General features: G+C 28.7%; 1 pseudogene; it reads left to right on the forward strand.

The window, feature by feature from the left end:
• The first annotated feature begins 6,770 nt into the window (after positions 1-6,770).
• On the forward strand, positions 6,771-8,232 carry LOC136782972 (phosphatidylinositol N-acetylglucosaminyltransferase subunit Q-like; annotated as a pseudogene).
• The last annotated feature ends 841 nt before the right edge of the window (positions 8,233-9,073 follow it).

Here is a 9,073-nt window from a genome sequence, read left to right on the forward strand (position 1 = left end):
TTAATACTAATAAAATTTAATGATCATAAACAATATATGTTAAATACAAAATTAAACCTACAGCATCATAAACCAAGTACTGGAGAGTATCTCTTCATAAATGTCATTTTAGTCGACTTTGCATTTTAAAGGTGATCTATAAGTATATGCAATTTTTAGTGAAAATTATTGGTAAAATTATTGTATAAAGTTGTGATAATTTACTTACAACAGAGCTATTTCAGCTTTATCGAAAGAATCAGTGATGGACTTATTAATCTTTCCTTATAATTGACGAGTTAGGCCTTTCTGTAATTGTTTCTTGCTTCATGACGAGTCATTTGCATTAAGGTAGTCTTAATGAAAATGTCTGACTACTAATAATGAGCATCAGTCCACATGCTTCAGGAATTAACGGCATAGCACTCAATAAATCTATGGGTTCCTTCAAGTCTGCTATTGACATACATTCAAGATAACAATCTTGTTAGTGTCCCCCTAATTAGGTGACCATTGCAATGATTCTGCAAATAAAATATTATATTTGTTGATTTAAAGAAGTGATATATAACATAATATTTAGGCAAAGATCTTACTATGATGAGAAGCAGTTTTTGACTTAGATTAAACAATGATTTCAACAGTGCGCTCTATTCAGGATTTGAAAAGCTTATTATGCACATAGTAACTATTGATTGAAGATAAAATTATTCTGTGAACTCAAGCCTTTTTATCACAGTATCCAGCTTCTTCGCAGTCTCTCAACGGTTCTTACTCTACCACTAGCTTATCACTACTTGCATTTACAATACCTAAATTGGAAACACTACATGTAATAATTATATTGTGTAAAATGCTAGGGATATTGAATAATATGCGAAGTTGTTTACCTTAATGCATATCAGCTTGTACTGCTGAACATATCTACTTCATATAATTTTAAGATAGTTAATGTTAAGGACACATATAAGGCAAAATACCTATATTAAGTTGGCGGCTAAGTAATTGAATTGACAAATTTCGAATTTACAGATCGTTTGACAATCGTTTGACAGTGTTTGACAGTAATAAATAATCGTTTGACAGTTCTTATTTTCCTTGTAAATCGAAATTAAAAATAATGCATAAAGTTAGCGGCATTAATGCCTTTTTTTTTTTTTAAACAAAAATTAAGATTGTTGTAACAGAAATCGATAGAGAATCGTTTGACGGTCACAAATAATTTGTTTCCGATGTTTGACAGTAATTATTTAGGCAGGAAATGACATAAATAAAATGACCTATCTTATGGGCCGATTTGCATGAGGATATATACAAAACTGATCATTATCCTATTTACTCTATATTACATTAATTCCTTTCAATACATTTCGATAGAGAATCGTTTGACGGTCATAAATAAATAGTTTCCGATGTTTGACAGTAATTATTTTAGTCAGGAAATGAGATAAATGAAATGACCTATCTTATGGGCCGGTTTGCATGAGAATTTAATATATTCAACTGAAACCTTTTTCTTTATTATAAAACTATTAATAATCAAGTAATATAACAAGAATATTAATGATTTGAATTTGTACCTTTAAGGCAGATAAGAAACTATACCTTTAAGCTTTAATTTGTGACATGAGTTTCCCATATTCATTACTCATAGTTAATGCTATAAAAAGATTAAAAGCGTTAAATGGCTGGAGGAATTGGAGCAACGCTTCCAATAATTATTTTTATAAAACAGCTGCTAAAATAGTATGTAAGTATTTATTTTATTTATTTGCTTTTTATGTGCCACAATTTTTTGTAAAGAATAAATAGACATGTCATTTATTTCTATTTTAGGTTATCCTGCAAATGAAGTTACTGATGTGGAATATGTGGGTGAATGCTTTACAGAATGGTAAGGTTCAAAAAAATTTGTACTTGTCGAGCACTGAAAGTAACAATTAAGTTTACTGTTTATGTGCTATAATTTATCTGAAAGGACTTATTTCTGTTTTAGATTATCCTGTGTTACAAATGGAGTTACGCATCAAGTACATTTGTATGGTTCCTTTGATGTGGATTCTCGTATCGAATACTGTACAGAATGGTAGGTTGAATGACATTTTTACTTGTCGAGCACTGAAAATAGCTTTTCTCCTGGTTATTTACTTTTTATGCGCTATAATTTTTCAGAAAGGACAAGTAGACTAGTCGTTTGGTTTAAATTTGCAATTTATTTCTGTTTAAGGTTATGCTATGTTGGAAATGGAACTACGAAGGAAAGATGGAAATACCAAGGAATACATTACAAAGGTAAATGTTTAATTACTTAATATTATTTGTAGTAGTTAATATAGTGTAATAATAATAAGTAGAAGAGATTTATGTGTTTATTATACATGTATGTATTATTATAATATTATGACTCATAGTTTACTAAGTAAAGGTTATAATTACTATGTATTTGTAATAGCTTAACTTAGTGTAACCTATAATGGTGTATTATGTTTCGCGTTTTAACCTTTATTGCAGTCTTAACTTGACATTTTTTGTAAAACGAACTAATTATTCATTAACGGTAAATTTGAATGTAACAGAATTATCATATAAATCTTTTTATTTAATACAAATTTCAAATATAAATTGTATTGAATTTTTTTTAATTTTTGAACATAAAAATGCCACATATTTATCATTAAAACGTATCATAAAATGATTCTGTTTTTTCAGTGTTAATATTTAATAATAATCTTTTACAGGATTTAAATATGCCACGACAAGCATTTGTCAACGTAGAGGATGCTGTTGCTGCAATCAAGAAGTACGCTTCTTTCTTCTTAAATAATAAACCTAAATATTCCTCTGAGGTTTGGAAGCTTATCAGTAAGGAATTAGATAATAAATGGTCTCCAAGTGTGGTATATACTAATGTACGACAAAACAGACGAAACATTTATAATATTGCCATGGATCAACTAGGAATTGTTAAAAGCTATAAAATAGATGATACTACAGTCAACGAGGAGAATTTAAATAATACCGATGCTTCTTTAAATTCATCTACAATGGCAGATAAGCTACAATTTAATTTAGTATTGACGCAAGAGGAGTGGAGGAATATTAAGCCTACAGGTTTGTATTAATATTCTTGAAAATGCATATTATAATTTAATTAATTTTACTGTTTTTTTTTTAGAAAATGATAAACGACTAAATCCTAGAGTATGGACAAACATTATTGCTACTGCTTTTAGGAAACAAACAAGTATACCTTGTGCATTTATTTTTAAGCAATCGACTGTATCTACAAACACGTTTTGTAGTTATTATTTAATAATTAAAGGAAAGTGCAAATCAAAAAGTTGCAATAATTCATTTTTAGGATATATGAAAGAAGCGCCTTCTTTTGAAAAAGAAGTAATCATTAAAGTCGAAACTCAAGATATTTGTTTTAAGATGCATCCTTTGGTCAAACGTCCACTTAACGGTGAAAGAAGAAAACAAGTAAAAAAAGAATTGGTTGAAGAAGGTGCATCTCGATGGCGTAAACGATTTGCCTATGAAAATATGAATTTTGGTGAAGAAGAGCCACCCGATCTACCTACATTGACAGTTTTACGCCAAGCAAAAAAAGAATGCACAGATGAGCTATTAGGAATAAATCCTGCAGATAGACATGATATACTAAGGGCAGTGGAAAACTTATCAGTCAGAAGTGAATTTTTAGGAACGATTAAGGAGGTAGGCTCTATGCCTTTTTATGTTTTCTATAATACTGCCGCACAAATTGCAGTTTATAAAAAATTTTGCCAAAATAAAAGTGGCTCAAGTATAATAAATATTGATGCTACAGGAAGTGTGGTCAGAAAATTAAACAAGCCAAATAAAACCACATCAAAGCATATATTTTTATACTCAATTGTTATTAACTGTGATAATTCAATATTACCAGTTAATCAAATGCTGACGGAAAGAAACGATACCGAGTTTCTATACTTTTGGTTGTGTACATGGTTGAGGCAGGGTGCGAAGCCACCAACAGAAGTTGTATCGGATTATTCACGAGCTATCCTATCAGCACTATCTTTGGCGTTTAATTATACCACTTTAAAATGGTATATTAATGATCGATTTGAAGAAGTAATAGGAAATAAAAACAGTGTAAAACCAATTAGAACACGCATCCGGATAGATGTTGCCCACCTAGTACACCTAGTTTCAAGATGGAAGTGCTTTAAACGTGTACAACATTGGGCAGTAAAAGAATTCTTCTTAAGGTGTATATCATTGTTGATTGATTGTACAAGTTTACACAAATTTGAGGAAATATTTTTGTTAACAATTGCTGTAGCCCAGCAGGAATATATTGATAATGAAATTAATATACCTCTTTTGAAAACAGTTTTAGAAGCTAAAAACTGTTTAGAAAATTTTATAAGTCATAAGAATATAAATGAAGAGATAATTATCAATGATAGAAATGAATCTCATCACATTCGCCCAGATAATTTACTTGAAGAGCAAGAATGTCTTTCTGAGAATGATGAAGAATCAAATACTATAATTTCTTACATTGATAATTTAGTTTTGAAGGGAAAACTAACTACTAAAAAAGGAAAGAATATAAATGCATTTTATTTACCAGATTTTTCTACAAGTTTAAGCAAATTGGCTAAAGAGTTCCCTATATGGACTTCCGTTTGTATTCCTTATAAAAGTTGTCATGCAACTTCTAGTTATGTAGAAAGTTATTTTAATGAATTAAAAACAAGGGTTTTAAAAAATAAAGTTCATCGCATAGATGGATTTTTAGTCGAACATTTGAGAGACATAAGTGGGAATTGCATACTCTTTAATGCACAGCTTGAAAGACCAAAAAAAATTGAATTACGTGAAACAAATTATGAAGAAAAGTGTAGTTTGCTTAGTAATACTAACGCAGAAAATAAAATAGAAACTACTTCACATATCAGTACTAAAAAAGTAATAAGTGATAACATAACTGATGCTTCTGAAGAAACAAATGAATTAAAATATTCACTAAATAATGATCATTCCTACTCTAACAATAACAATAATATTTTATTATTTAATGAAAAGGATGTATTAACAGACTTAATAGATAATAATAATATTTGTGTACATAATCTTTTAGATGACAGTGATCTTTTATCATCTGAAAACTGGAGAGGAAAAGCAGAACTACAAAATATTTATAACTTAATGAATGACAGTATACACGACATTAGCGAGGAAAAAGTTGAATTATCTTTAAACAAATCTGAGACCAAATATGATGAGTTTGATACGAAAACCTTATCAACAGATTTATTAAATAGCAATTACGCATATGATCGTAAGCCAAAATGTAAAGATAAAGACACTGAAGAACATAATTTGAAAATCAAAGCACACCAGAAACAAAGTAATAGCAAATATTTCAGGCCTTATCCTGAAATTCGTCAAATAAACAATCTCATATCAAAAAATCATTACAGAAAGCCATATTTACTACAAAATGGAAGTTTATGCTCGCAATCAACTTCTATTAATGGAAAGCTTTTCTTTGTTAAATCTACATGTGCTTTTGATTCCATGGTTCATGTTCTCATGTGCGCTGCATTGGATGATTCACGCTTTTTCGACTTGTTAAATTCTTCAGATAATCCTGTTTTTCAATTTGTAAGTAAAATAATTGTAACTGGCATAACAAAAGATATATTAAATGAAAGGGTTAAAATATTGAAAGAGATATACGAACCAAAAGTGGAAATAGAAACTAAGAATACTGTATTAACATACTCTATTAATGCGTGGGATAGTATTGTTAATACCATAAACTTATCATTTAAATATGTGCCAAGTTACACTCGAATTCATGAGTGTCAATATTGTGGCAAATCTGAATATTTGTGTCCAACGATGTCACCAAATCATAAAATAATTGAAAAACAGGGATTTGCATCATTGGAAAAAGCATTAGAATATAAACAATTTATTTTCAATATTGTTTGTAGATGTGGTGGAAAATATATGTTACATAATAAATTGAATTATCAATTATTTATTGACTTAGATATACGAGTAGGTAAAAATATGAGTAATAGCTTAACATGTGAGTTAAGACAAATCCCTAAGCTGTTAAAATTTGATACAGAGAATGGTTATTGTAATTACAAGTACGTATAATATTATTATTTAAGAAGAATGATTTCAAACTTTATTAATTCTTATTAAAATTTGATTGTGTAATTTTGATTATTTTAGACTCATGGGAATAGTAGCTTATAGGCCAAGTCATTTCATTTCATATTGCTTACGAGCAAAAGGATGCTGGGAAATGTACGATGACTTACATACTAAGATGCTCAACTGTTCTATTAATAAAGACGTTGAGCCACATCTGGCTTTGTATATACTGGATTAATGAATGAAAATTATATCAAGTAAACAATTTCAAAATATATATATTATATTGTATTTGAACACTAGAAAAACCACAAAACTTATACAGCAATAATTACAGGCTATCTAAACTACCTATCTAAACTATATAAACATCATTTGGACAGTGATTATGAAATGAAAAATGTAGTTATTAATGGTAAAAAGTGGTCGATAACCTCATTTTGTATAATTACTGAAATTTACAATAAGCTGGCTTTGGAAAAAAAAATGGAAGAATTATTCTTGTCTAGATCTTCAGAGGAAAATTATCTTTATGAATAGATGGGAATTTAACAAAGCAAGCTAGTTAAAGAGGAAACAAGAAGAATATCAAAATTAACTTGTATTAAGGAAAGTTTACTTATATGCTTTTATATTTTTATTCCATTAACAATTTGACCAGAATCATGAACAAATTAATGCCAGTATTAAAATATTCTTCCTTGGGTTTGCATATTATTTACTGGCTAGAAAATCTTAAATGGATCTTATAATTTCTGTTATACAAAACTTAAAATAATTTTTAAAATAAAAGGTTTATGTTAAAAACAGGCAATAATGCTTGTTCCACTACCTGTGATATGTTATTAAGCATATTTGCTTTACAATTCTTGTTGAATAATCTTATAGAAATGTAACCATCACCTATTCTTTATAATAATGCTGAGATATTAATGCCAAGCTTATTTTACTTGAGATGTATCAAAGCATTTTTATTAAAAATCTAATTATAAATTTCACCAAGTGGTGGAGTCTTTGAAGAGTTTAATAGGCTGGTTGATGGGAGTACCAGCTGGATTAAAACTGAATTATATGTTTAACACAATAATGGGAAAAGTTTTTCCTAATAATATTCATTTATGGTGAAAATTTTGCAATTTACTAAACCTGCATTTTGAGCAGGTTGAAAAATTTAATTTTGAATTTTTTTGATTTTTATTTGGAAATCTTGGAATTACAATTGAAATGTCAATTGCAATTGCTCTTTTGGCTCTAGCCAGGTTTCATTCTCACAGTATTTGTATATACTACAAAGCTTTAATTATAAAAAAAGTATAATTCAATCACTAATTATACATATTACTGCAGGCTTTTCAATGTTCATCTAAGAGGTCTCACAGCATTATTTAGATTTTTTAAGGGTAAGAAGAAAAATCCTTTAAGGCAAAGAATTGACACTTGCGAATATCTATCAGATCAACTCTTTATTGGTACTTTGTTGTTTATAATTCTTATATTCCTTATGCCAACAACATGAGTTTTTACATTGGTAAGTAATAGAAATAATAAATAATATTAATAGTATAAATCTTTATAACCTTAATCTATCATTAATAATTTTTTATATTTTCCAGTTTCGAATGATTCTACTGAGATTTAGTGGTTCTAACTAGACTAGAGTTTTATATACAAGTATTACTTTGCTACACAACTCTAATGTGGTTATTTAGATCCAACAGTGTAAAAAGTAAGAAGCGAGTCCTTTTTTCAACCAACAATAATAAAAATACTTTTTACATTTTCAGATATAATTGATTTTCAATTGAGAACTTGTCAGTCAGAAAAGCATATTGTTTTGTTGACGTTTATGACAGCTTCATCATGGGGAGAAACATGCAACAGAAGTGTTCCAATACAATTGCCGCACCTCCTGAAGTGGAATTGAAAAAAAAAATCATAAACGATGTCATATTAGGCCAATTATTTTAATATTGACCCACAAATCTCTTGAAATCTTCTGAAAAACTTTCAATAAATTTGTTAAATTTAATTTTAACTAATATTACTCAATTCCTTAGCCTCTGCTGTTTTTCCATTTACTTTCACTTTTCTTGGATAGCCTTACGATCATAATTAGGGAAGAAAGTATTACTTTTGGTTAGCTGCTCATCAATATCATTATAAAATGAAGAAATTGCCCATGAACCAAATCGGACAAAAATGAATGACTATGTTCTCGTACCACTGACGATCATCATTAAAAGTTTTTATTGCAACTGAAAATGAGGCATTCTTAATCTTTTTAGAGCATTAACTATGAGTAATGAATATGGGAAACTCATGTCACAAATTAAAGCTTAAAGATATGGTCTCTTATCTGCCTTAAAGGTACAAATTCAAATCATTAATATTCTTGTTATATTACTTGATTATTAACAGTTTTATAATAAAGAAAAAGGTTTCAGTTGAATATATTAAATTCTCATGCAAACCGGCCCATAAGATAGGTCATTTCATTTATCTCATTTCCTGACTAAAATAATTACTGTCAAACATCGGAAACTATTTATTTATGACCGTCAAACGATTCTCTATCGAAATGTATTGAAAGGAATTAATGTAATATAGAGTAAATAGGATAATGATCAGTTTTGTATATATCCTCATGCAAATCGGCTCATAAGATAGGTCATTTTATTTATGTCATTTCCTGACTAAAATAATTACTGTCAAACATCGGAAACAAATTATTTGTGACCGTCAAACGATTCTCTATCGATTTCTGTTACAACAATCTTAATTTTTGTTTAAAAAAAAAAAAAAAAGGCATTAATGCCGCTAACTTTATGCATTATTTTTAATTTCGATTTACAAGGAAAATAAGAACTGTCAAACGATTATTTATTACTGTCAAACACTGTCAAACGATTGTCAAACGATCTGTAAA

Source organism: Prorops nasuta, unplaced genomic scaffold (assembly GCF_024137725.1).
Source record: "Prorops nasuta isolate Cenicafe-Biocafe unplaced genomic scaffold, Cenicafe_Pnas_1.2 PNAS00031, whole genome shotgun sequence".
NCBI lineage: Eukaryota > Metazoa > Arthropoda > Insecta > Hymenoptera > Bethylidae > Prorops > Prorops nasuta.